Below are 27,974 nucleotides of genomic sequence, written 5' to 3' on the forward strand. Positions count from 1 at the left end.
AAACTTTCAACTTTGATCAAAGGGAGAAACGTGCCCTACTGCAAAGGCCTGAATAACGGTAAACGGGGTGGAGGGCCAACTAAAAGTTTTTTTTTTTCCATCTTCAAAAAAAAAATTGTGTTTCATGCAAATACATTCTAACCACACCAAGTAAAAGTATAATATTCTCGTCCAGAATGTCAGCAATTGTAGTATCCTGCTGGACACTTTCTAGTGTCTCAACAGGCACTAGGTTACCAGCCGCTCCCTCGAGGCTGAACATACACCCATCCAACACAGCCGTCACCTGTCAGGTGACCCTGTAAATAAAAGAGACGAGTGCACGTGCTCGAGGACAATTTAGTACCCTCAATAACGTGTGTCTGTGTCTTCCTTTACTAAGTATGTGGGTCTTGAGCCCACAACTTTACAATGGCGACGAGGGGTCTGACCCCACCTTCTGTGCCGCCTAAACTGCCCTGAAGAAGGAGGGTGTATGGCTCCATAGATGCTGCACCATAGCCTGTCAGGGGAAGTAAGCCCCTCACCCCCACGATGAGAGTGAACCCTTTCGCTACCAAAAGAAGGCGAGAAAGGAGACTGGTTGTTTCCAACACCACACCGCAGCTGCTGCCATAGGCCTGCCCCCAACTGCGCTGTCACACGCTGCCTGCAGTGGCAGGATTAGCGAGGCAGACAGACTCGTACGAGTCTGTGGAGAAACTGAGCAACAGCCCGATGAGGAGTGGAATACTCCCTGTTGTGCCCACCCGATGTGTCCTAACACATACAAATAAAGGTATGATCTGGTTTGGGCAGGATGCCTAGTGCAGTACCGCCAGCCCCCACCAATGGGAGTGGGGCATGACCCTCTGCCTAGTTGGCTGGGTCCCCTCATCTTCAAGATGGAGGGGACTGAGATGTGTGCTTCTCTCGCCTCCCCCACCTGAGGGGTGGGGTTAGCAAAGGTGGGGACACCTCTCCTCCTAGCTTGATTTTCCCACTGATTCTCACACCCAAAGTGGGGGGCAGAACTGATGGGGCCAGTTGCTGGGGGCAGCAAAACACAAGGACAGCTTACAAAGGCAGAAGGCCTTTAAAGCTTCCCCTTCGTGGACCCTGGCCATCGTAGGAGAGGAGGCATGACTCCTCTGCCCAGGATGGGCTTTGTTTCTGGACCCAGAGAGCAGAGGCTCTCTACCCAGGGATCCAGAAACCTGTCTGGTGGTGGCAAATGGCAGGTAGCCATTTAGGAACCACACCAGGGCTGGTCATTGTTCAGTGGCATCTCTAAGATGCCCTCCAAGTACATTTTATATTAAATTCCACACTAGTATCAGTGTATCAGTGTGGATTTAATGTGCTAACGTTTGCTACCAAACTTTCCAGATTTTAGTAAAGCCATTATGGATCAGGGAATTCATAATGACCAACTCACAGCCCATATACTATTTATGACTTTCCTACACTTTCCTTGTCTAAGAATGGACTTATACACTGTATAGGTACAGGGCTCATGCCACTGTACCCTCACCTAAGGGCTAGTGCACCCTGCTAGAGGGGTGACTTACCTAAGGCCACAGGTAATGGGTTGCAGGCATGGCACACATGAATGTGTGCTGAGTCAACTCTTCACTTTTCTCTGCACCAGAGCACGCAGCTTGCAATGGCAGGGTATGGGTGCTAAGGGTAGCACAATAGTTGCTGCAGCCCATAGAGGCCTTGCCTGTTCACAGTGCCCTATGGTACCTTTTACAAGGGGTTTAACTGTGGCCAGAGATGTGACAATTGTGGGTATAAAGGTACAGTCTCAGGAAAGAACACAGGCCTTGGGAACCTGATTGGCAAGGACTCAGGGCACATCAAGTCAGGTTGCATCAGATGTCAGGCCACAGGTGGGGGGTAACCATGCAAAAAGGGGCACTTTCCTACACACAGCCTCTACACAAAACGTTTGGGGTGGCAGTCAAGCGACTGTACTTATATGATTTGGGTGATATTAAGCCAAATCTCAAGTGCATTAGTTAAGGCTTTACTGTAAAGTTTATAGGAAGTGATAAGTACACAGGACGGGTCACTGGGTGATATATAACAATATTTAGGTCAGCGTGCTTCTTGGTATTGTTGGAACATAGGTCCTCATGGGCTAACAAGAGCCTTGCTAGCTTCATCAGTAATTTTGAGAGACTTTTTGGGGGCAGAGCAGTCTTCAAGAGGTCTCTAGCAACCAGATGGTCTGTGACAACCTGGCTAAACATATAGATGTTAGAGTTCGGATTCTGAGTAATGTCTCATACAAATTTATTTTAGAGATCCCCGCTCAGCTATTGCAAGCTTGGAGCACATAGATAAAAAGCTGGCATATCATGCATAGTTATGACGAACTAGATTAACTCCAAACAGATCTGTGCTTGTGTAGAACCTGCCAGTAATTTGAAAAAGAGCCTATAACATTGGCATTGAGCCCAGTCAAGCCAGCATGTGATGCGATTAAAAATAAACAAATGCTCCATATGCCAGTGTAGGCATCAATTTGCTTTCAATAACTTAGCGTATTGCTGTGAGATCCGGGCCAGAGAGATTTTGAAGGCGGCCCCAGAAAGCAAAAATAAGGGCCTTGGCTGATGTTGCCAAAACCTCGAGATGAGGGGTTGGAAAGCCATTTTTATTATTTCAAACTTCTAGGTTCTTGATGCCAGGTGCTCTTTTAATCTTCTGGGTATTTCTATACCAAGCTCCTTTTTTTTGCTTGTTAACGAAGATTAAGATCTTAGTTTTCGATGTGTTGATACTGAGTTTATCTCACAGTAGTGAGCCAGAGAAGTTAAGGCTCTTTGAAGACCAATTGTGGTTTGGTGAAGAAGCCTTGTATCATCGGCGTATTGTTGCACTAGCACCCTCTTCCCTTGGAGTTTCAGTGGAAAGTAGTTCGCTCTGCTGAGATGGTCATTCAGATATGCAAGATAAAAAGTTGGTATAAATCTTGTGTGAGTAGGCCCATTTGCTGGATATTCGTACTTTGACCCATGTGTTTGTATGGAGACTCCTTGTTGTGTCCAATAAACGTGGTGGAATCCCCCATGCATCCAGTTTGGCCTACAGCAGCTGTCTATCTACTTTGTCGGATGCTGTTGCAAAATCAATAATTACACTATCGAGCTGCTGAGCCTCCCTTTTAGTCACATTATTGATTAGGATAGACAAACATAGTAGATTGATCTCCGTACCCTGACCCTTTTGAATGCCAGTCTGTGTGGTGGGAATTATTTTATTATGTTGTGCCCAAGCCTCCAATTCCTTGTGTAGGATTTTCCCCTCCACGAACAAAGGAGCAATCAGTCTAACGTTTTCAGGCTTGTCCCTTGCACCTTTCTAATATATTGGGACTACACCAGTGCATTCTGAAAGCAGTAGTTAAACAAAGGAGTCGAATAGGTGGTCCATTTACTGATTGTGACCTTAGAAATGCTTGTAGGAAGGCCGCTGGGACCAGGAGCACCTGCAGTGTGGATTGATGCTAAAGCTTCCCTGGCTTTTCGTCCGTGATTTGAGTTGAAAGACGGCCTGCAGGGCTAAACATTCCATTCAAGTGCAACGGTTAAATAGCCCCTTGGACAGCAGATTGGTCAATGAATAACATAGATGTATGATGTCCAGTTAGCCGTGGGGATGTTAAACAACTCCTCTTGTTTTTGCTTCCCACTCGCCTTATAGACCATGAGCCAGAATTCTTTACAATCTCTTGCATTTATTGCTGCAAGACTGCTAACCACTGGGAATCCAAGTCACACTGTCTATTCATGTAAGGGCAGTGCCTCTAGTTCTTGAACACTGACTTGATCTTTTCTCTCTGTGCCATCTTTATTGGATCCGTGCACGCAGCCATTATGCATCTTTTAAGGTCTCTTTTCAGTTATGTTAGGTGGTAGCTATTCGTCAGGCAGAGGCATGTTTTGAGCAGCGGACCTTGATGAGGTTGCACTTATTTCAAAGAATTTAGTAAACTGTTGGTGAACTCTGGCCAGGTTTCTATTAGAGTGGAGGCCATATTTGAAGTGTGTGACAGAAATGAATCAAGGAATTTTATGGTTGGTGATTCTTGATGTACGTGCAACCTTATTCATTTGATTGGTTCCAACCCTGCTTGCTCTCCCAACCGAGTTTCCTTATGTAAGGTAGCAGTCATCAAATGAAAAGAACATGACAGTGTTGCATGATCCCTTATTAGGTTATGATAGATTTTAAAGTCTGAGATCGGATGCAAGTCTTGGATCGTGACCCATAGGTAGTCAAGTGTTTCCAGCCTTTCACGAGAGGCGTACGTGTTAGCAGCATCACAATCTGTGCTACTCTTGCCGTTCAGGGAGTGCAGGCCCATCGTATGGAGACTTGAGGACAGCTCGATGTCAAGTTTTGAACTTCTCTTGGAGGAGGAGGGATTTAGAGATGAAATGTTCCAAAGTTTGTCCTCAACATCTAGCCACTCATGGGCATTCATCTGTTTTAGCAGATCGACATTGAAATCGCCAGTTAATAGCCAGGTACAATTTAGGTGATCCTGTCGTAAGTCTTGCAGTGTTTCGATGAGATATTGTATTGTAGTACTTTTTTTCCTCATGATTCGGATTAAGATAGATATTTGCCAGTACTAATGAGTTTGATTGGCTCCACTATGCTGGAGAGGATAAGAATTTGATGATGACGATCGCTCCATTTAGTTTAGCCAGGATGGAGATGATAAAACCCAACTGATTGCATACGTGGATTGAGACACCCCAGATGTTAGGCCCCACTTGATGGAACTGAGTACAGGAGAGTGGTATTCAGCATAACCCCACGAGGAGTTTGCTGATAATTGCCATGTTTCTTGCAAGCAGATTAGATTAAATGTACATAGAGAATCCAAATGTGCTTGAGAAGACGTTAAGGTGTTATATCCCCTAATGTTCCAAGGAATGATCGTTAGGGAGGTTGACACTTTACCCGGAGGTGTTTATGGCAAATATGAGGTCACATTGATTAGCTTAGCTTCAATGGAGTTCAACATGTTCGACAGGCGACAAAAATCAACTCCCTGACTCTAGATTTTTATACATGATTACATCATTATTAAGGGAGGAGGGGGCTGTCGATTTTGAGTGCCTTTCAAGAATGTGAGCGTAAGATTAAAGGAATTTGAGGCAATATTGCTCCTGTGAGGCTGAAGCTGCTTGAGGGCAAAAATGGGGGATATTTTGCTGTAGCCTGTTTGACTATCCTTATGCCAGATTCAGCCAGTCTCTTCTTTTAAGCGTGTACCAGGCGAACTTCGCTGTTATCAAAGAAGCAGACTTCTGTTCTTAAATTACTTTCATCACTCAGCCCTTTTGTGAAGGCGATGTAGTCTGTAAGCTAGGGATAGCGGCAAATAACTTTATTAGGTTGCTCCTGTTAGAGTATCTTCATTGCCCTGTGATGCATTTTCAGGGTATAACAGGATATTTTGCAAGAAAGACCAATTGCGCACTTAGGGTTGGACCCCGAGGGGACTAATGGAGACTCCCCAATGTCCCTTTGACACCTTGTCCGAGGGTGCCATGTACCCGACTTGCGCTGGCGACTTCATTCTAAATGACAATTTCAATTGAGTACGTAGAACCCATTTTGCATACATGCCAATCCTCCCGATTCAGGCAGGAGACTACTGATTTCAAGGCTAGTCTTCCGCCTTTCGAGTCCTGCATGCAGAAATCCAATTCGGATTGCCGAATCACGATCTGCTGGAAACAAGGCAAAAGTGAAATGCTGATGCCTGTCACATGCAATCCCTTCCCTCCTCCAAGAATTACCTGTGACATCAAAGATGAATGCTTTCTATGTAATACTTGGAGGGGGAGAGTAGTGCATGGGACAGGCCTGAACATTCTATTTTTATGGTAGTTGACATAGCGCATACATAAACAGAGTTTAGAAATCTGTTTTTTGTTTTCACTATGTTATTAAACTGCCAAAAATGAAATGCTGATTGTCTGTCACCATTCATGCCAATAGACTCGATTTAGGCAGATTGCCTCTTCTTCAATCTAAGTATATGGGGCAAATACATTCTCCCAACTTTTTTTTTAAATCTCTCACTTGCCTGCTGTAAAAAGTTAGCTTGGATGCATTTTGACCTAGAAAAATGAGAGAGTACATTTAAGCCTTAAAGGTTTATTTTCTGATTCTAAGTCTTATAGAAATTGATCAATATACAGAATCAATGAATCAGTGTAGCGCTCAGTTAAAACGTGTAGAACTTACTTAAAATACAGAGTCAGTCAAAGAACTCCGTAAAGTTCGGGTCTGCAAAATACAAACTGTACAATTGGAGAGAAATCCGGCATGGATTCTCTTACAAGGGTCAGTAATGAACGGCCTCTCTCACATCCAAAAACAGCACAACACTTTTATAAAGCTCTAAACGAAAGATTTCATATGTTCGCTACAGTTTTATATGGTTCTCACACATTAGACCAATCAGTTAAACAGGGTGCAACATTTGCAAGAAATTACATTTGGAAAATCTTTCATCATTCTCCAACATGGAGCATCTCACGGACACCACCTATATCAGAAAAAATATTGTTACATCGTGTGGAACTTTGCTAAGAAACACAGGTGCAACCTTGAACAGGAGCAGTTGTACTAAAGCAACAGTTTAATATTCTAGTGAAGGTTGTTGTCTTGCCTGTGAGTAGAACATTCAAGCATTATTCTATTGAAAGATTAAAATACGAGTTTATCCATGTGGTGCAGGTCACTTGGCATTAAAGTCTGAAACAAGGTAGAGTATGAGATCTAAAGTTTCTATATTAGCAAGAGTTTGAGTTTAATTTCAGAAAAACAAAGTTATCCATTATTAGTATTAGTGTCTTAAATGTATGATCAGTGAGTCTAGTGGGCCGTCTCTCTCTGCCCACTTTTTCATTTTACCCGCAGCCTCTTTTCAGAGATCAGTTATCATCTAACAACGTTTTTTTCTTCAGGAGTATCACCTTTTGCAGCTTCAACAGAAATGAAAGGATGATGGGCCAGGCTTGGCAGTTTGTGCAGTCCAGAGTATACATTTGAAATCTAGTACTCATAGTCCATTGTATAAAATTCAGTATTGTAAGTATTAGGATACAAATAATACATCTTGACTGAATGAGTGACTGTTTTATGGGATCAGAGGCTCAAAGTATCTAGAGCATGTTTAATGAGAGCCTTTGTTTTTTGGGGCAATAGACACAGAAACTTTAACTGACCTGCCCAGAGTGGTGTCGCCGTTGCTGTCTCCCCTCCCGCTGCCGCAACTGGACTCACAGCGGCCGCCGAGTGGAGGATGGGAGACTACATCCCCCAGACTGCCCTGCTCCTCGTGACGCCAATCCCGCGCCCGGAGCGCACATAAAACACCGCAGAGCCCGGCGGAGCGGGCGCTTTGTTTTTTGGGGCAATAGACACAGAAACTTTACCTGACCTGCCCAGAGTGCTGTCGCCGTTGCTGTCTCCCCTCCCGCTGCCGCCACTGGACTCACAGCGGCCGCCGAGTGGAGGGTGGGAGACTACATCCCCCAGCCTGCCCTGCTCCTCGTGACGCCAATCCCGCGCCCGGAGCGCACATAAAACACCGCAGAGCCCCGCGTCGCGGGATCGCGCGCGGGTCGCGCCGGGCAAAGCCCGGGCAAAGGGCGGGCCATCTGTGGCCGTCAGGGGCAGACAGAGGCTGGGCTGGGCCACCCCCCTTATTGCCCGAGGTTTGACATTCTGATCAGTGCCATTGACTTTTTGCTGACCAGTGAGGACTGTGCTGCCCAGGACTTTTTGAGTTAAGTTTTTGTTGGTGTAGCACGTTAGGCGCCTGGGAGGTGCTTATCGCCACGCCCGTATCTGCACGTGGCTGAAGAGGTTGGCCTTGTCCCGGTATTTCAACGTTAAGCTTATTTAGGCTGTGTGCGATTTGGGGGTGTTTTGTACCTTGAGAGTTCCCATCTTCTTGCCAGTTGTTAAAACTGTAAGTTTTGAGTATTGTTTTTGTTTATTTCTTTCCATGGCTAAAAGTAACAGTAAGTGTTCTGCAATGGGGGGTACGGGGACATTAGACGCTTTTTTGAAAAAAGCTGAAACTGTTGTTTCTAGGGAAATTGAAATGGTGGAAAGGAGGCTATCTTTGGAGCCATTATCCCAGCCTAATTTTGTGAAACGATCTGGTGATCCTATTTTAGGTTCAGGTGTCATACAGGCTGGATGTCATTTTTTCGTTGAGTCTGTGTCAGAGTCCAGCTCTGTTATTCCTCCAGTCTCTGTGAATACCTCTAGTCCTCTTTTCTCACCGCCAGCCACACGCACTAGGCAGTCACATGCCCTTCCTGTTGTTGCTACTAAAATAGTTAAGGGCAAAAGAAAAGCGAATAAAGCCCCTAAAGGAAGTCGTCAACAAGCTAAACAACCCAGGAACATAGATTCCGCTCATGGGTTGGTTTCTCAGGAAAGTACTGTGGCCATCCAGGCCACGGTCGACAAGAGTCATGGGCGTAACGAGAATACCGATCAGGGGGAAATAATTACTACGGGAGTTAAGACGGCCGATTTATTACAGCTTATGGATGAGCGATTGAGAGCGATTATACTGCCAGTTATGGACAGACTTAATAAAATTGATGACAGACTCGCTCTCCTCGAACGTCACATAGCGGGCCAGGAAGTATCAATGCCAAGGCTAAATCCACCCGAGATGCACCCTTTAAGTGGAGTAGCAACCAGAGTTTCTGATCTAGTTGAGTCTATGACGACCACTGCTGGAGGTCCCATTAATCCTCTTCCAGCTGCCTTAGGAACCAATGGTGGTGTTAGCTCGAGGCTTAGGGACATGATAGGGAGATTAAGCCCTCTTCCTGCGCATCTATCAAGGGAACGACCTTTGCATTTGCCGCCGGAGGCCTGCCCGTATACTGTAATTTTGGCAAATGTTCCGAAACCTAGCGATGGGAGGGAAGAGCATTGGTCTTCCTTAAAAAATAAAGCCCTCCACTTTTTGGCAGGTAAGACAGTTCTTGGGAGCCACCTTTTCGAAAGTTTTAAGATGGTTAGAAGGGTTCCTTGGGTGGGGAAGACCAATAAGACGTTGAAGGGTGACTGTGTTGTAGTGAGCTTCAGCTCTCCCGATTTAGTAGTCAACATCTTAAGACAGGCAGGGTCGATCAGATTACACCAGGACTATGTTAATGTTCTCCCGTTGTTTTTTTTTTTATCCACCTCATATTTTGGGGTCCACTGGAAACAGTGGACATATCCCTCATTTCGTCCCTGCGAGTAGGACATTGGCTCTTAGTAACAGATATGAGGTCCTTAGCACTTTAGATGTCAATGATTGACTCAGTGCGGTTAATATTCAGGCCCACCACAATGATCCTAGATTGGTTTTTTCTGAAGAATCTGGTTCGGTGCTGACCGCGGAAGACAATATCGACCTTAATGGCTCTGGTGATAGAATGTTACCCCTAAAGGCAGTTTATGGTGAAGGAACTAGTCAGATAACCTCCGAGGTGGTCCAAGTAGACGAGAGTGAAATAGTTCCTCCTGGTATAACTTGTAACGTGACTGTCATGGTTCCTGTAAATAGTGAGGTTGGTGATTTTCAACTCCGTTCATTGAATCCGGTGAATTTTGTGCCACGAGAGAGGGGGTGGGGGGGGGGGGGTAACCTCATCAACAAATAAAGTTATGACTTTGTCATGGAATATTGCCGGCCTGCGAACTAAAAGAGGCGATACAAACTGTAAGGCTTTCCTTTCTACCCACCATATTATTGCCCTTCATGAGTCGTGGGAGGCTAATGATCCCTATTATTTGGATGGGTATCAGTCCTTTAATAAAAACGCTGTGCCCTCCTCTATGGGGAGATCTCGGGGGGGGTCTCTCGTTATTATTTAGCCTCAAGTTACTGTATAGTATAGAACTATTAGCGACTAGTTCTCCAAATATACTGGCGGTTAAACTTGAAGGTGCCAATCTCCCGTCATTATTAGTGGTGAATTTTTATAACTCATTTACTAGGTCTGATGAACTGGAGCACCTAAAAGCACTGTTTACATTCTTGGACGAGTTTTATGCAAGTAATGTTACACCTTATTCTTTTTCACTTTTTGGCGATTTTAATATTCATGTATGTCATCTCAATTGTTTTGAAAATATTAATTATGATCATTGCCCTCAAGAGGTAACTCACTTTGAACACTCTAAGGGTGGGATGTACCTAGAGGGTATTGTATCTGCCCTTCATTTATTTGCTCCTGTACAAGATTCCTTATCTCCTGTCCCTACACTCATTGGACAGGGCCATTATAGTACTATTGATTATATTTTTGTTTCTTGTCTTTTGAAGGACCTTATAGGTTCTTTTTGTGTCACTCAAAATGCCTTAAGTGATCACAATCCTCTCACTATGGAAATTAATATTAAGGCTGTGTCTAGGATAAACCCTCTGCCTACGATTGCTAACTTAAACTTAGTCTCTATAAATCAGGGAAGACGTTTGAGATGGGACGTCATCACCCCGGCCGATTTCCTCGAGAATTTGTACAATAGTAATATCGTGGATTAAAGTATATGTTTGTCAACAGAGTCACAACCAGTGGAAATCCTTGGTGCTTTCGAGAGAATAACAAAACAGGTAGTGGGCAACCTAACCCACCACGGGAGACCAAGGCCTAAGAAATTTAAAAACTGGTTTGATCATGCATGCTCTAGTGCGCATTCTGCACTCTTGTCGGCATTAAAAGAAGGTGGGAAAGATGCAAGTAAGATTGTGGAGGCAAGAAGGTCTTACAAAAAAGTAATAAAGGCAAGGAAAATTCAGTTAAAGAATATGGCATGGGAGGAATTGTCAGAAGCAAGTGTTTTAAAAATAGCACCCAATTTTGGAAAGTGATTAATAGCCCACTTTTTAATGAGCTGGAGAACACAAATAAAGACTGTCTTATTCCACCAGATAAATGGGTGGCTCACTTTAGTGGTCTCTATTCTGAAATTCTTCAACTTAACCCAGTAAACTATGGGGATATTAACCAGGCTTCGAAAATTCATTTTAAGGAAGACGAAGTCCAGGAGGCCATTGAGTCAATGGCAAAAGGCAAAGCACCAGGTCCGGATGGTGTCCCCGCGGACCTTTATAGGGCAGATTCAAGGTATTGGGCGAAGCTTTTAACTTCTGTTTTTAATGCAGTATCTAAGGCGGGTGCTCCTAGTTCATGGGGCAAAGCAGTCATAGTACCATTATTCAAAAAAGGCTCAAGAGAGGATCCGGCATGTTATCGGCCTATCACTCTCTTGGATTCTGCCATGAAGATAATGGGTAAAGTAGTTCTCGCTAGATTAACAAATTGGCTGGAGGATAAATCTATAATTTCTGATCTACAATATGGGTTTAGACAAGGAAAGGGCACTGTGGGTCAATGCCTCAATTTACATCTTATCACTGGGAAGTACACGGTCGCTTAGCAGGGGGACTTACATCTAGCTTTCATGGATCTGTCCACTGCTTTCGACCTTGTAAATCGCCAAAAACTATGGGCCTCCCTAGTGGTATTGGGGCTTGACCCGGTGTTGATATCCTTCCTGGCGCTTATTCACGAGGACACCACCGCAGTCGTCCGCTACAGTGATGACGGGAGTCTGTCAGAAGCTTGGCAGGTGAAGCGAGGGGTAAGACAGGGATGCATTCTTGCTCCTCTGCTTTTCTCGCTTTACATTAATAATCTGGGTGATGCTTTAATTTCGACCAGCAAGGATATCCCCAGAGCCGGCATAAAATTGATCCCCGAATTATTGTATGCAGACGACATGGTTCTGCTGGCAAGAACCGCGAGAGGCCTACAGGCCCTTTTAAATGGATTTAATGATTTTATGGTCTCTTTAGATTTACTAATAAATTTTAAAAAATCACATTCCATGTCAATTGGTTGTGGGGGGGTGAAAAAGGCTAAATTCTACTGCAATGGGCAGGAGCTCACAAAAGTGCAGACCTTCCTATATTTGGGGATTGTCTTTTATGACAGGAGAACTTGGGTCATGCAATGCGCCCAGAAAAAGAATATTCTTGCTAGGGCAACAGGAGCCCTGTTGGGCTTTGCAAAACGTGTGGGCTGTAAACCCCTGCCCACTCTTATGAAGATGTATAGCGCCAAGTGTGTTCCTATGGCCCTATATGGTAGCGAGGTATGGGGTTATAAGGCTTCAACAGAGATCCAATCAGTAGAAAATGCTTTTTTCCGGAAATTGCTGTCACTCCCCACATCTGCTCCTATTTTTAATATTCATGAAGACTTGGGGGTAGGTTACCTTACTGGTCAAATTTCTGTGGCTCCATTATTAGGTTGGTTGAGAGTTTGGGCACAGCATCCTCCGAACCTAAATCAACTTGTTATTCAAGACTGTTTGTCTCTTGATAAAGCCATGTGTATTCCTTGGTTGCGATATATCAAAACTAACTTGGAGTCACTCGGCTACCTCGAACTATTTGATAAACCAAGCGCGCTGAGTAAAACAGAAATAAATCCTTCAAGACTCAGTTCTTGAGTAGAGCAATGTTGCTGAGGGAAGGAGGGGAACTGGGTGGGTAAGCCGACAGTCAGGAGATTTGTCACGCTAAGTATAGGCAGAGAGATTCAGCCATACCTGACCTATATAAGCAAACCATTCCATCTGTTTTTGTTAATAAGGTTCAAGCATGGCATGCTTCCCTGGCTTTTAGCTTGCCCTAAGGGTTTTTTCAAAGAGGGAACCCTGGGGCCCTGTCCTTGTGATAACACCTCAGAACAAAACACGCTGCATATGGTTTTCTTTTGCAAATTTTACACTTTGCAGCGCAAGAAATTTATCTTTCCTATTTTTAAGAACCGTAATTTTGAGCAAGTGAGGCCCGCATTGGTTTATCTGCAAATGCTAGGGTCACCACTGGTATGTTTCGGGGTAGCCAGCTACATCACAGGGGCCATCAGGTGTAGAAATAGGGTGCAGTCCTCTGGTAACCTCCCTCATTTTTAGTTTCGTTTGATAGTTGGAGAACGTGGATTAATGAATTAGTTTTGGTTTTATGGGATATGTAAAAATTGTAGAATCTTTGGATGACATACTTTTTATTGTGATTATGTGCCAATTATATTGTATTATTTACTATTTATGACATTGTTAATTGTGTTTATTTGGTATTGTATTAATGGACTTTTCAGATTACTGTAATTGTAATTATTTGCAACATGAAATATCGTCGTATGCTTTGATGGTTTTAAAATTTTTAACCGAATAAACCTATTCTTGACTTGACTTGACTTGAGAGCCTCACTGCCACAGAATGCAAATGTTAAAGCTCTCTCCCATTTTGCACAAACAAAAATGTTGTATACATGTGAAGGACACCCTTTAGCTCTCCTCAACCTCCTTGTAAGTTTGCCTCTATTTCCAGGATATGTGGTTGAGACAGCGAAACCCTTTAAGGAAATGCAACAAATCTGCAAAAGTTTTCACAATTTTATTCTTAGAGTCTGTTCTGTTTTATGCTCTTTTCGTGCCTGAGATATTGATAATGGCCGCAAGGAGCATGTGTACCAGCCGACTTTGTGTTATTATATTTATAGCCCGAAGTTCAGGAGGATGAGTATATGTACAACATAACTGTTTTTTGACCAGACACAGCTGACTATTGACTTGGTGGCCTTCTAGTATCTGGGAAACCAAGAATACATTGTGTTCACCTAGCGCTGGACAGAGGTACATCATGTGAATTTACTGTGACAGCACTTGACACTCAGAATAGACATACAAACTACAGTGGAAATGGCAAACCTCACATATTGCCTTTACAGACTCTAGAGTTTTCCAACAAAAAAGGCAGTAGGTCTGACATATTTATGGTGAAAAGCAAATGTTAAAGTCAATAGGCATTTAAGGGTGGATTGTCATTCTCTGTCTTGAAGCCTACACATAGGTATTTTGTTGCATCAGATCTCGCAGTGTATCATTGTAGGCAAGAGGTTTTGTGTTGGTTATCCCCTGTAAGACACTGTGGATATAAAGGATTTGCTCTTTCAGAATCATTGTCAAGCATTTTTAGAAGAAATTGTATTTTGCTTAACCGACTGTAATTTTGTATGCCATTCGAATTGTACGACTGTGTGGCTGATGGTTGCCTTGTGGAAATGTTTACACTCAAACCTGTAGGCTTGAGTTGGTTATGGTGACAAGCTCTAGACACGATTGGTGCATTGGGAAGCATTATGTCTAATGCTATAAGTGGTATCTGCTCATTATGAAAAGTTACGACAAAGGTAGTAGGCTTAGTTTATTTATTGTAAAAAGCATTTGTGAAGGCTAGTAGGCATTTAACAGTTGGTTGTCATCACATTGTTATAGACTTTCGACAGGCATATTGCTGCGTGCAATGTCACAGGTTACCATAGTAGGCAAGAGTTTTGGCGTTGGCCACCCGCTCTGACAAACCCTCAGGGTTTTCACTATGCTGATTTTGGTAAACGCTATTGAGAGGGGCTGTACATTGTTTTGAAAACTGTATCTTACTGTGCATTTGTAATTTTATAACTATGCATGATGGAAATTTGTTACATGGAATCTCATAGATCACCATAGTAGGCAAGGGTTTTGGTGATGGTGAGCCATCTGCACAAACTATGGGGATAAAAGATATCCACCATGATAATCCTTATTAGGCTCTCTTAGGAGAGATCGCGTTTTTTTGCCAACTGTAATTGTGTACACATTTGTAATTTAATGAGTCATGCCTGATGGTTGCCTTGTGGGAAATCTCACTCTCATTGCAGTTGGCCTGAGTTGGTTATAGTGACAAGTCAATTATAACAGCTATAAGCCTGATTGTTGGACAGAGAAAAGATATGCAAAAAGTCATAGGTCTCGTCTGTTTACTATGAAACGTGATGACAAAGACAGTAGGCCTTTTTTGTGTGAACAGCAGTTGTGAAAGCCAATAAGACTCTAACGGTGAATTGTTATCACACTCTGTTACAGGCTGCAGTATTTTGCTCCATCTAACCTCACAGATTGACCAAAGTAGGCAAGGGTGTTGGTGTTGGGCACCCACTCTGACAAACCACGGAAGTAGATTTTCACTGTGAGGAGGTTCTTGTTAGGCCCTATTTATAGAGGCTGTGTATTGCTATGCCAACTGTAATTCTGTACATATTTGTAATTTTATAACTGTATGCATGATGGCTGCCTGTTTATGCACACTTCAGTATGCCTGTGTTGCATGTAGTATCAAGCAAATGGTGAAGACTGTAGGACTTAACACTTCACTGGGAAAATGTAGGAAAGTGCCCCTCTTTGACATGATCACCCCCACGTTTTGCCTGTTAGTCTATGCTATTTTGACTGGAAGTGCGGTGGGCTCCTGCTATCCAGGTCCCCAGTGCCAGATCTCTTTCTCAAAACTGTACAATTATTCCCCCAATTGGCAATGCCTTTGGCACTCCTGTAAGTCCCCAGAAAACAGTACCTCAAGTACCCAGGGCATGGGTACCAAAGAGGGTCCCTAAGGGCTGCTGCATGTATTGTGCCACCCTAAGGGATCCCTCACCTAACTCATGCAGACTGCCACTGCAGGCTGCATGTCTTGGTGCAAACAAAAGTGAAAACACGAATATGGCACACAACCCTGTATACTATGTCTGCATATACTGCATGCAGTTTATGTAATTCATCCTTACAGCCCTAGAGCAGGGTGCACTATACTGCATGTGTGGACATATCTGCATGAGCAGATATTCCCCTCTGCTGGCCAGTTCAATTACTACCAATACGAGTGTCATGATCCTGTGCACTAGCTGAGGCACATTGGTGAGGCCCATGTGCTATAGCAAGGTTACAGGAGAACAAATGAGGAATGTGTGTTGGGTTATGCACTAACCTGGGATAGGAAACTCCAGATCCCAAAGTTCTTTGACCTAGCAGGTAAGTCCCTCAGCTGTACCCTTGCAGCCATGTTGATTAATGGGGTTATAAATGCTGTCTAGTTCAGATCCTCGTTGCTTGATAATTGTTCCTCAACACGAAGACTGGTTCATTGTTATCCCCATTAATGAATCAATCCTCGTTTGGCTTTCATTGGTGTCAGCCTTACGTCTTAGAGTGGGTGTGTCTACTTCCATGCTTGGTGGCTGGGAATTGCCTATGTGATTCTCTGATCGGTGACAGGCTTCCCCGAAGGGTGGCCGAGTTGACGTCAAACTCCCCTGTCGGCCAATGACATCCCAGTTCGGCTACAGAGCTGTCGACAAGCCTTTCCTGCCGGCTGTGGACTTCCCCGCTTGGCTACAGTGATTGTCATCTCCTCGACCTCGCTGGCCATCTAAGTCCCACAGAGGGGAGCGCTGGTTAAAGTGTTGGCAGCCAGCTTCTGGGGAGGCTCTTACAATGGCCCATCCTGGACTCCGGCAACACTGGGTAAGTGCAGGGCACTCCTGAAATGGAGCATTTATCCTTGTCACTACAACTTTCTGCTCTGCTACGGTACGTGACATCAGGGCCGGTCGTAGAACTTTTGGGGTCCCGGGCAGAAAAGGAATGTGTGAGGCCCCCCTAATTTGCACACATAGGAAGTGCCATTAATTAAATATTGTTTAGCGACTTTGCAAGAAGCAACTTTCCTGGTGCGGATATCAGTAAAGCAAAAACATAAATAATAACACTAATAAATTAAGCACATATATGTTACATTTCAATTAACTGGAAATACATTATATTAGTCACAGAGGATAGAAAGGTTTGGCCTAAGTCTCTCCAAAATGTACAAGTTCAATCAAATGTTAACCATTTGTTTCCAGATTAGTGCATTAGATACATATATGTGCATATATGTGCATGCAGTATTTATGTAGCACAGACAAAGCCGAAAGGCTGCTAAGAACTGTACAGATTCAAAGACACAGTCAACATGTGATAGGAGGAGTAGATGGTTTGTGGATCGTGATTGCATCATGCTTTAGTTTTTGTTTTTAAGTTAAGTATTCGCTATTCCCTAAATTGGAGCTGACTTCGGGCTGTCCGGATGGATATGGGAATAATATTCCAGATCCTTGGTGCATAGATCGGAAAGGCCTTTTTCTTGTTTGTTTTTTTCATCTATTTTTAGAACATCTTCTGGTGTCCTTGCTGCGGGTGTGTGGAGAGCCACTGGAGATGACAAGTTTGTCATCCAAGAAGGCAGGGGTGTCAGTCGTTTAGTGCAAACCTAGCCAAAAGCAGCGGAGCAATGTACAAGGTTAATGGCAAGCATAAAGTCAAGGGGTGGTGGGAAAGGTTGCTGGATTGTGGACTGTTATTGCATTATGATAGCTTTGCAGATAATGCAGCTGAGCTTGAAGATGATGCGGGCCAGTATGGAGGACTTGTGGAGTCGCATCACTGTATTATGATGTGGTCACATTTCTTCATGCCTTAGTGAGTTGTGCTGCAGCACGTGGAATACTCTTGGGTGGAGGCAGTGTGGATTAAAATTCCGAGATGGTTTCCCAGATAACCAGTGCAATTTAGGCTTATCTGCAATAAAGATTTGAAAGCAAATAAAACAGTTGAAAATAGCTTGACTTCTATTGAAGGCATCATCCTAGTCACTGAAAAACACCAGAAACTACCAGAATACAATCATATGCAGCCTAATAGGATTCAATGTCATGTGCCATGAACCATGGCTAAAACTCCCGTATAAACGTCCTCTGAAGCCTTTAAATGTTCTGATACTAATCATTATTAAAAACGTACATGGTTTCATTTTTTAAATTTGCATAATGCAGATTCAGTTAACATCTCCTCTCATTTGATTTCTCCAAATTTTGAACAAAACCTGGAAAGCACACGTTTAAATGCTCTTAAATAATGCTACGAGCCAGGTCTCCTAACTGGACCATTTCCTTGGGCCTGACAGTGCTGGACTATGCCTGCAAGGCCCATGGGAGAGGGGACAGGACTCTAGGGTTGTGTCTGGTCAGTATTTTACTGACATGGATAGTATTTTTTGTCTAAAACAGAGCAAAAAAGCTAAAGATCTCAATAGAACCGATAGGGATATAACAATATAGAACAACATATTCGTGCCTCATCAGCTAAGTAAAATCTTTCAAATTGGAAGTGCACAAAATATAAAGATAAATGGTGTGAGCAGAGGTCTTCAAATTGGGATACGGCTCCCCTGGTGGACCTCAATTTATCATAGGGGGCATCAGCCTCAGCAGTGGCTGAGATTAATTCAAGCATTCCATCCTTCATTTTTTGTATACTTTAGTGAGTCACCCTAAGTGGGACGGTAATGCCCAGACGTGAGTCCCATGCACACTGTCACTGGAACCAACATATACCTGGCTGATGACCCCTAACTAGGAAGACACCTGTTCACTTTCTGTATACTTTTTTGTGGACAGTAAAATACAGCCATAATTTGGGTGCATTGGACCCAGGCCACGGTCCCACTGCACTTTCAGCACTATTGATAGCTATACCCTTCAGAGGGCATTTTGCCCTGGGTCTTGCAGCCGTGTGACAGTGCTGCAAGACCCAGAACAGCTGGCTTCCTCCCCTGGGCCTTCTTAGAACTGGCCTATAGCTGGTAGGCCTAGGGTAGAATGGACCTTTCCTGACATTAGCAGCTCTGGATCATGGTTGTGTGGTGCATGAGAGAGGGGTCAGTGGCAAAGTAATGTAGCAATGGGCCCTGATGCAAGACAATGATACCAGACAGTAAAACACAGCTTTAATCTGGGCGCATTGGATCCAGAACATCCATGAGCCCATGTGCCACTACACTTGCTGCACTGCTGATAGCTACACTAAAGTCCCCTTCCACTCCCGATAGTATCATATCTTCCAGTCTGTAATGTGAAGTACTGGCTAAAAGTTTCATCGAGAAGGTTGAGCGTATCTATAGCAGGTTCTGCCCTGGTGATACCCCCTGCGGCATGGGTTTGAACACGTCCTTAAGTTCTGTGACCCACACTCTCTCCTCGTTCCCACCCATCTCCCCTAAAGCTATGGAAACACTGTTTGCTAAGGTAAAACAGGGTCTCAAGATGATGCCTGAAACCTGACTTGCCTCAAAAATGTCAGCAGTGTCTTCTGCCCGAGTGCTCGGAGCTGATTAATCTGTCCCTATCTTCGATGTTGGTCCCCAAGTCTTGGAAACATGCCAAGGTGGTCCCTTTGCTGAAAAAGCCAACACTAGATGTGTCCAAGCCTGAAAATGTTCTACCTATATCACTCCTCCCGTTCTTATCCAAAATCATGGACTCATATGTCAACACGCTTCTAACTCAATATCTGGAAGTGATTTAAATACTGAACTCATCTCAAATGGGTTCAGGCCATGGCCTAGCACCGAGTCTGCTCTGCTGGCGGTCATAGGATAGCTACGGTCCTCTCTGGATGCGGGCAGAACTACGGCATTAGTTCTGCTAGATATGAGCGCGGCCATCGACATGGTCTCCCATGAGATTCTGCTACATCGCCTGGCAGAGATCGATCTCGATGACAAGGCCCTCTCTTGGTTCTCGTCCTTTCTTGCTGATCGGACCTTCCAAGCAATTGTCCCTCCTTTTTTTCCCATAACGCTGTGGTGGTCCCCAGGGGTCAGCATTGAGCCCGACGTTATTTAACATCTACATCAGACCACTGGCTCTGATGGCTAAAACCTGGGGCATCTCTCTGGTGTCATACGCTGATGACACCCAGTTTGTGATTACCTTTTCCAACAATCCTAGCCAGGATTCTGCAAAATTTAAAGCTGATCTAAAGGCCATTTCAGAGTGGATGGCAGTCAACTACCTGCAGCTAAATTCGGCTAAATCCAAGATCCTTCTGGTAGGGAAGGGCTCTCATCTGTGGGGCAAACAGTGGTGGCCTCTTGCTGTTAGAGTACCCATAGGCCAATCCTGTGGTTAGGAACTTGGGATTTCTGGTGGACAAGGACCTCACCTTTGAAGCCCAGGCCAAATCAGTGGCAGGTAAATGTTTTGGGCTACTACGTGGCCTAGAATCAATACTAGGTCTCTTTGATTCTCAAACTTGGCAGTTGATCATCTAATCTTCCATTATGGCTAGACTGGATTACAGCAATGTGCTACTCCTGGGAGCCAACAAGTCCGTGACCAATAGGCTTCAACGCATCTAGGACCCTGCTGCCTGCACTCTGTTTGCTCTCCCTAAGCACTGCCATGTCTCTAGCCTCCTCCATCGGTTACACTGGTTACCTTTGGAACAGAGAATACACTCCAAAGCCCTGTGTATCATTCACAAGATCCCTTTGGACATTGGCCTAGAATCTTGAGCGAAATATGCTCCCATTATGTACCCACACGTGCTCTGCAGAGCTGCGACTGGCCAGAGTCCCTCGGATATGGAAGGCCAGAGCGGGTGGCTGCTCTTTCCACACACGGCCCCCGCTCTCTGGGACTCCTTACCCCTTCCTAACTGTAGCACCCCTGACCACTGGACCTATTGAAGGATGGTGAAGTCCTGGCTTTTCTGCAATTATTAACTCCCTTGTGACTCCTCATTCTATGTTCAACTGTATCGCTGGGACACCCCGTTGTTGAGGCAGCCATGCTCTCTACAAATAATTTAACATAATATAACTACTGAGGGAGGCCTCCAATGAGCCTCACAGCCATACCTCTGGTCTGCTAAGCTCATGGACTGGCACCTCCTCCCTTCAGTGTTCAACCACGGCCGGTTGCAATGCCCAGAGGAGGGATGGCCTCTCCTAGGCCTCACAGCTATGGAACATGGCTGCAATGCCCAGGGAAGAGAGGCAAGTAGCACAGCAATAGTGCAATGGGCACTGGTTCAAAGTAAAAGCATCCCCTCACTCTTGTCTACTAGCTGCACAGTAAAATAAATCCATAATTTGGGAACATTGGGCCCTTAATACCCCATGGCCTAGTGCCACTGCACCTGCTGCACTACTGATGACTATGCCCCTGACTGATGGCTATGCTCAGGCACAAACGGAATGCATTAGGCCCCTTTCATTTGCATGCAAGGTGAAATCATAGGAAATGACATCACAGGACATATACCTTGACATTGACCTATGCACAGTGCCATGGTACATACCTGTGAGATAGTGTCAATTGGGCCCAGGGGAGGGGTCCACATGAGCCTTCGCCCCCACATCCTGGGCTTCTTAGACATGGTGTAGCACTGGAAAGATTAGGGGAGGGACCCACTAACCCATGGGCTTTCCAGCACATAAGTACGGCTGCAAAGCTCAGGAGAGAGGGGCTCTCCCCATGGCCTGGCAATGCTCCACTATGGCTATGAGGCATACGGTAGGGACCTCCATTTGCCTTGGCCTCGCTAACGTAGTTTAGTGCTATGAGGCCCAGGAGAGGAGACCCAGGATAGGGGAGTCCCCAAGCATTGGCCTCACAACAATAATGTAGCACTGCAAGCTCAGGGGAAAGGTGTTCCCTTCCAGGGACCACCCCACCATGATCCACAGCTGTGATGCTCATGGGAGTTTTGTCCCATCCTCTGGCCTCACACCTATGTGGTAGTGCTACAAGGTGCATTGAATGTGACCCTGCTGCTCTAGGCGTCACGTTCATAGTCCGGTGCTCCAAGACCCAGGGAAGGAGAGTCCTCTTCCCTGGGCTTTACAGCCATGAGCCCTAGTCATCTCTGCAAGAGCCAAGTAGAGTTGAAAATTTTCCATTATCGCTTCCCAAAACAATTTATGCCTTTGGAGAAACACTGCACGTGTGGAGACACATTTTGGGTAACTAAGAGTCACATAGCAGATTTTTGGGGCTTCATTCTAAATCCCCCCCCTAAAATGGATCATTTTAAAAGACAACTTAGCTGGAGATTGAGTTTATCAAGTGTGATTACTCTTTATACTATATGTGTGTTCTAATCCCTTTACCATTTCCTGGAGCAAGCCTTGACTACTCGAAATTGCAATTTTTAAGTGACAAGTGTAGAAAATTAACTCTGGTATTCAAACAGAATGAAATAGTCTTAAGCTGTTCAACATCAGTGTTATCAGTATCTACCATGCATACTGTCCAATAAGTGGCCACTGCCACAGGACCTGGTCCAACTGGTACGTTTTAACCATAGAACCAGGATATTTGACATCTAATCTCAGTTTTATGATTGAAAGAATCACCATGTTCTAAAGCTGAGCAGGATCGATAACAGAGTGACGATTCCCTGGGAGGGACAGCCCCTTCACCTTGCCATCAGAATCACTGACACCCCAGTTGCGTTCTAGTGGACAAGTTGGAGATATGGAACCAGGAGACGTGTTTTTTAAACCTGGCTCCCATTTAGCCAAATTGCGTACTCTTGGGCAATGATTTTTCTGAATTTATTTCATGGCCACTAAAATTATGCGATTGCTCGGCTGCTATATTTTCGCATCATTATAGATTTGCCAAATTTGCCACATAATTTATCATCTGCTGCATAATCTGCAGGTTTTAACAAATTTTGTTTCTATCTCAAATGGTTCAAACGTTCCTAATATCATGACATGTATTGCTGCGCAAAGAATGATCCTTTGCACAGCTAGACTGGTTACCTTTCTGTTGCTTATTGGTAAATTTGGATGTTAAACTGGTACTAATTAAGTGCAACAAATGCCCAGGCAGTGTTAATAAGTGTAAAAATTACAATATAGTGAAGTAGTACTATCATGAAATGCGCCAAAGTATGCTGCATAATATGCCTTATCTTGGTACACAATTTACTCATCCCTGCCGCATAATTTGACCCTCCACTGCCACATAATTCCAGTGGCTCTGCTTATTGCTGTGCTGCTCCCTGTTTTTGGCTTGTTTGGAAGTATTTTGATTCAATGTAAAAACTGCTAATCACCGAGATTTAAAAAAATTTACTGAATATTTCCTGAGAGAAGGGAGGTTCCCAGTCATATGTAATAGTCACCTAAATGCAGGACCATGGTAAATATATAGCCTTTATGCAATTAGCAGTGCACTACAATCCTGGGTATACTAATTTAACGAACTGTACGATCCTGGGCAAGTAACACTCTCCCTGTGCCTCGTCCACTGATCTGACAATATGGCAGCACTTTGAAACAGGCGTAATGTGAGAAATGGCCACTAAAGGCATACTCTCTGGCTCTGGCTAAGCTCATGGTCTAGTTTGAACCACAAGTCTATAAAGAACTGAGCATTCATATGCCTTCTGCCTGCCACCCTCTGTCTAACCAGGATGTGGCATTACTTCTAGAAATGCCAACTTTGTAACTGGGGAACCAGGTTCAGGTCTTGGCGTCAGCTCAAGATCCTGTGATTCTGGGTAAATCATTTAGATATGTACACAGCTTTGGGTTTGTGATTACCTAATATTGATTTTTTGCAATTTGCTATCAGGTAATCGCAAACAGCTATGTACAAATGTGTATTTCACACATTTAGCGATTCCCAGTGGGTCGCAAACAGACCTACCTCATTAATATTCATGTGGTAGGTCTTGGTTTGCTACCCATTGGGAATCACAAAAATTACTGGGATGGTGGCTTGTGGGGTCAGCAGACCACCATGCCTGTGATGGCTTTTAAAGGAAGCAATGCTCTTGTTTTTTTTAATGCAGTCTGCTTTCCTAAAGGAAAACAGGATGCATTAAACAAGCATTGGCATAGCCAATAGGTCTCGTCTTTGGGACCTTATAAGTGGTTAGCCAGAGGTTTTGGCTTTGCCATTGTTTCTAAGCTATGTCGTAGAGAAGTGTGGCTGATGTGTATCATGTTGAAAATTATAATAAAGAAGACTGACCACATTATTGTGCAGGCACGTGCATACATTACCATGTGAAATGTATTTTTATTTTTTTATAGATTTATATAGCGCAAACACAACCCGAAGGTATTGGAGCGCTTTACATGAGCACCAGTTACGTTACACAAGGACACATTCATTTTTTTTGGTAGGCACGGGGAGATTAAGTGATTTGCCTAGAATCACAGGATGTGGAGTCGACCCCGAGGCTCGAACCTTGGTTTATCGTCTCCAAAGTCAGCAGTCTAGCCGTGAGACCACATCCTCTCCCCAGAGACGCATGACGCATGCGCCTTTTGTTTACTTGTATGATCCAAAAAAGAATGCAATAGCTTTCGCATTTGCTTGAGTTAGAACTATTGATGTTGTAAATGATAATGTCTTTTACCTATGTGTTATGGAGTGTATGTATGTGGTGTGTAGTGGAATTCTGTGAGTTGGATTGGAATTGTTAGTTAAGAATTATGTGGAATTATGTGGAGAGGGGTTGGGTGTGATGGAGTGTAATTATGTGCAATGGTATTTTGTGGTGTGGAGTGGTATGTAGTGGAGTTTAATTATGTGGTGAGCTGTTGAATTTTGTAGAATGATGTGGAATTATGTGGTTTGGATTGGATGTATGTGGTGTTATGTAATTGTGTTGAGTTGAATTATGGGGTTTGTTGGTGAATTATGTGGTGTGGAATGGAAATGTGTGGAGTTGAATTGTGTGGCATGGAACTGTGTGAGTGTGAAGAGTGAAGGAGCAATGTGATTGAGAGATAAGGGAAGGATGGGAAGAAAGGGGGAAGGGATTAAGAGAAGGGAGGAAAAATGGTGAGGATTTAAGGAAGGGAGAGAGGGACGGAGTGAGGGAGAGACAGAGGAAAAAAGGATAGGAGAGAAAGCAAGAAGAACAACGAAAGGACTTAGTGAAAGGCGGAAAGGCAGGATATGAGTGACTGGAGTAAGTGAAGTTGAAATTAGGGTTTAGGAAATAAGGTGAGGGTATAGTATTAAGGAGTGAAGAGAGGGATTAAGAAGGGCAAGAAGGAGGAAAGGAGGTAATGAAGAAAGATAGGGCGGTAGAGAGGAAGATAGGCAGATGGGACAGTGGAAGTACATAGGAAGGAAGAGTTTGGGGGAAGGAGGAATCGAGGAAGGGCCAAGAGATGGTTGGAGTAATGAAGAATGGGAAAAGGAAGTAGGGTTAGGAACGAAGGAGGGTAAACAAGGAAGGAAGGAAAGAAGTAAGAGGGATTAAGGAGGCCAATAAGGAAGAAAGGAACAAGGGAATAAGGAAGAGAGAGATAAAGGAAGGAGGGGTGGGTCTGAACGAATTATATAGGGAGGATGGGTGGAAGAAATGTTGAAAGCGAGTGAAAGATAGGAAATTAGGGTGGGTTTGAGGGAAGGAGATCAACAAACGTACATGATTGGTACTTGCTTAATCGAGTTAAGCTGTCAACTGTAAAAGAAGAATGTTATACTATATGATATAAATGAGAAAATTGTTCAGGAGTACTGACTATACCTATAGTTTATAGATGATGGTGAGAATTTTTGTTGTCTGCATGTTGTTTGTAGAGGTGGTGGTGTTGCTTGGTAGATAGGGGACAGTTGTTGGGGATTCCAAGGACATTGTATTTGGTATTATGGTGAAAGTTTTGGTTGTGTGTTTGGTTCAGCCTGCATGAGAGAAAGCATGTTTACATATGTATCAAGTGGGAAGTTAACAAGAGGGTATTGGAGCGCTATGTATGAGCAGCAGTTACATATTTACACAAGGACACAGTGCTGGTTTTACTTACAGCGTCCGCGACCCCACTAAATGTGCCCCACCACTCAGGCAAATTCCTTCTCACTGTCGGGTTCGGAGGTAACAGAGAGTGCCATTAACCTGGAAGCCGGGTACAGCGGAAACGATGCTAGGTTAGCCCTACCTCCTAGGAGGTAACCCCTGTGCGTGGAGATATAACACGCCACAGGAGGCACCTCTACCGGGGAAAGGGTAAAAAGGGACAAAGGAAACAAAAACAGGATAGCCTCCAGACAACGGAAAGGACTGGCGTGAGTGGTGAAGACTCGCCTCTCCTACTCTCAACACTCCCAGACCCTGTAAAAGGAGAGACAACAAACATACATCAATATAGTAGTGAACGTACCTCTCAACCCCCTTACTAGTCTGGCTGTCTAGATACACTTACATGTAAAGGAGCATTTCAAGCATGTAGTAATAGAGGCAGTCCGTACACTGTGAAATGAGGTGTGAGAATTCAGCAGGATTATGCAGTCTTGAATATATGCAGTAAATGTACTTATCGTTTTGTTGTAACTTCTGTGTGTTCCCCTGGTGCTGGAGGCGTGCAAAAGAATACGTTCAGGAAACTCGCTCCTGGCTTCAGAGGCTCTGAATCATGAGGAGCAGTGCAGGTTACGGCGGACCAAGTGCTAGGGAACGTGCCTAGCGCGGAGAAAGCGCCCTTCGTTTTTAGCCCGTACTTCACGGACTGTTCTCAGGCATCAGTGCTCCGAACAAGCTTCCCGCTCGCTCGAAGAGAACGCGTTGGAGTCTCGACTCCCAATTCCGGGTTACAAGACGTCACCGCTGGTGTGCCGGGTCCTCTGACATCGTAGGACTGAGCTCACCGGAAGGAGGGTCTTGGTGCTGTGGGATTCCCCCGAGCCGCCTCGTATGACGAGACGCACTCGGTAACCTCTAGGATATGTCTGTCTTCCTCGGCGTGGGAAGTCTCTTCCAAAGGTAGCGACGCAAGGGCTATCCCCGCGCTGTGCGTGAAGTGAAGACACGCCGGGAACGAGCAGCAGAATAGATGAAGGTCACGTCGGATGCAGTCTCTCGGTAGTTTAGCAGAAGTTTGCACTGCATGGACGATTCCAGGAAGGCTCGCATCAAGGGGTTTAACGTGAAGTAAACTCGAGTGACAAGCCCCGTTTAGAACAAGAGGCGGGGCTTATATACCCCGTGTTCCTGCCCACTGCCTTATGGGCAATGTAGTGTATCAGCCAGCAGACGCCCTATACCACTATAGTCTTGCTCTTTGGCGCCCTCTAAGGTGGGACATGACACTCACACATTCAAGAAAATTACAGAAACAGAGCCAGAGGTGTAGCCCTCTTGTACACCACTTGTAAAACATGGGTGGGATGGCCTCACACCACATCAGAGCACTGCATGTATTTATTGTAATTAGCAGAATTGTATTACTAAGTAACATAGGTTATGTAAATATTTCTTAGCAGAAACCTTATTGAGCATTACTAGGCGAAGTAATAGTTTTCTCGCACCTTTTAACTGAACTCACATAAGAGCAGCTTTTGTTACACACGCTGCTGCCATGGTGCTGAAAGTTAAACACAGAAAGACACTCTCCCTTTAACTTACTTTCCTTTGAAGTAGCTAGGGGTGGCGCCGCCGAACTCCAGGGCCCGAGGCAAACAAATGTTTGTGAATCAGATAGGGCTGTGTCAGCGACAAACTGCTGACTACTGGGGGGCAGATCTGATTTCCAACACATGTGGCGCCAGGTGGTAGGATGCCTCCTTTGTTAATTAGGGTGGTCGCAGAAGTTACAGGCAGGTAAAAAGAAGGAAGTAGGGGGGTGAGCCTGAAACAATAAAGGGCAAAAATGTTTGGTGCGGGGCTTTACAAGTGCTGGCATGCCCAAGCAGTGAGGTATGCATCTGATCACAATTGGGTCAAAGGAACGAAGGGGCAGGTCTTCAGGTTTATGGGGCAGGCCAAAGGTCAATGCAAGAACAGCAACACCCTCATAGGAAGGAATTGCTCGTGTAGCAAAAAATGTATGTTTGCGGTGTTACTGTGGAGAGGCAGACAGTGGAAGAGGGGCGTGGCGAAGCAACCCCAGGCTGCAATATGACTGCGAGGCACAATTCTGTGAATCGGACGTACACTGCGTGGATTGTAGCCCAAAATCTGGCTGTCGGCCCAACCTGATTTTACTTGCACAATTAAGTTAGGAAAAATATTGGTGAATTGTGGGAGATGTAGCCGAATATGTCAACCTTGCTGCAAAATGGGCCCAAGGCGTGGAGGGGAAGGAAAGATTTGGGGGGGGGGGGGTCTCTGGAGGCCTCAGAGCACGAGTTTGCGGGCTGGGGGAGGGGGAGCTCAGGGAGAGGGGAGGAAACATGTTGTGGGAGCCTGAG

The sequence above is a fragment of the Triturus cristatus genome, chromosome 1_2, assembly GCF_964204655.1.
Source record: "Triturus cristatus chromosome 1_2, aTriCri1.1, whole genome shotgun sequence".
In the NCBI taxonomy this organism is placed as follows: Eukaryota; Metazoa; Chordata; class Amphibia; order Caudata; family Salamandridae; genus Triturus; species Triturus cristatus.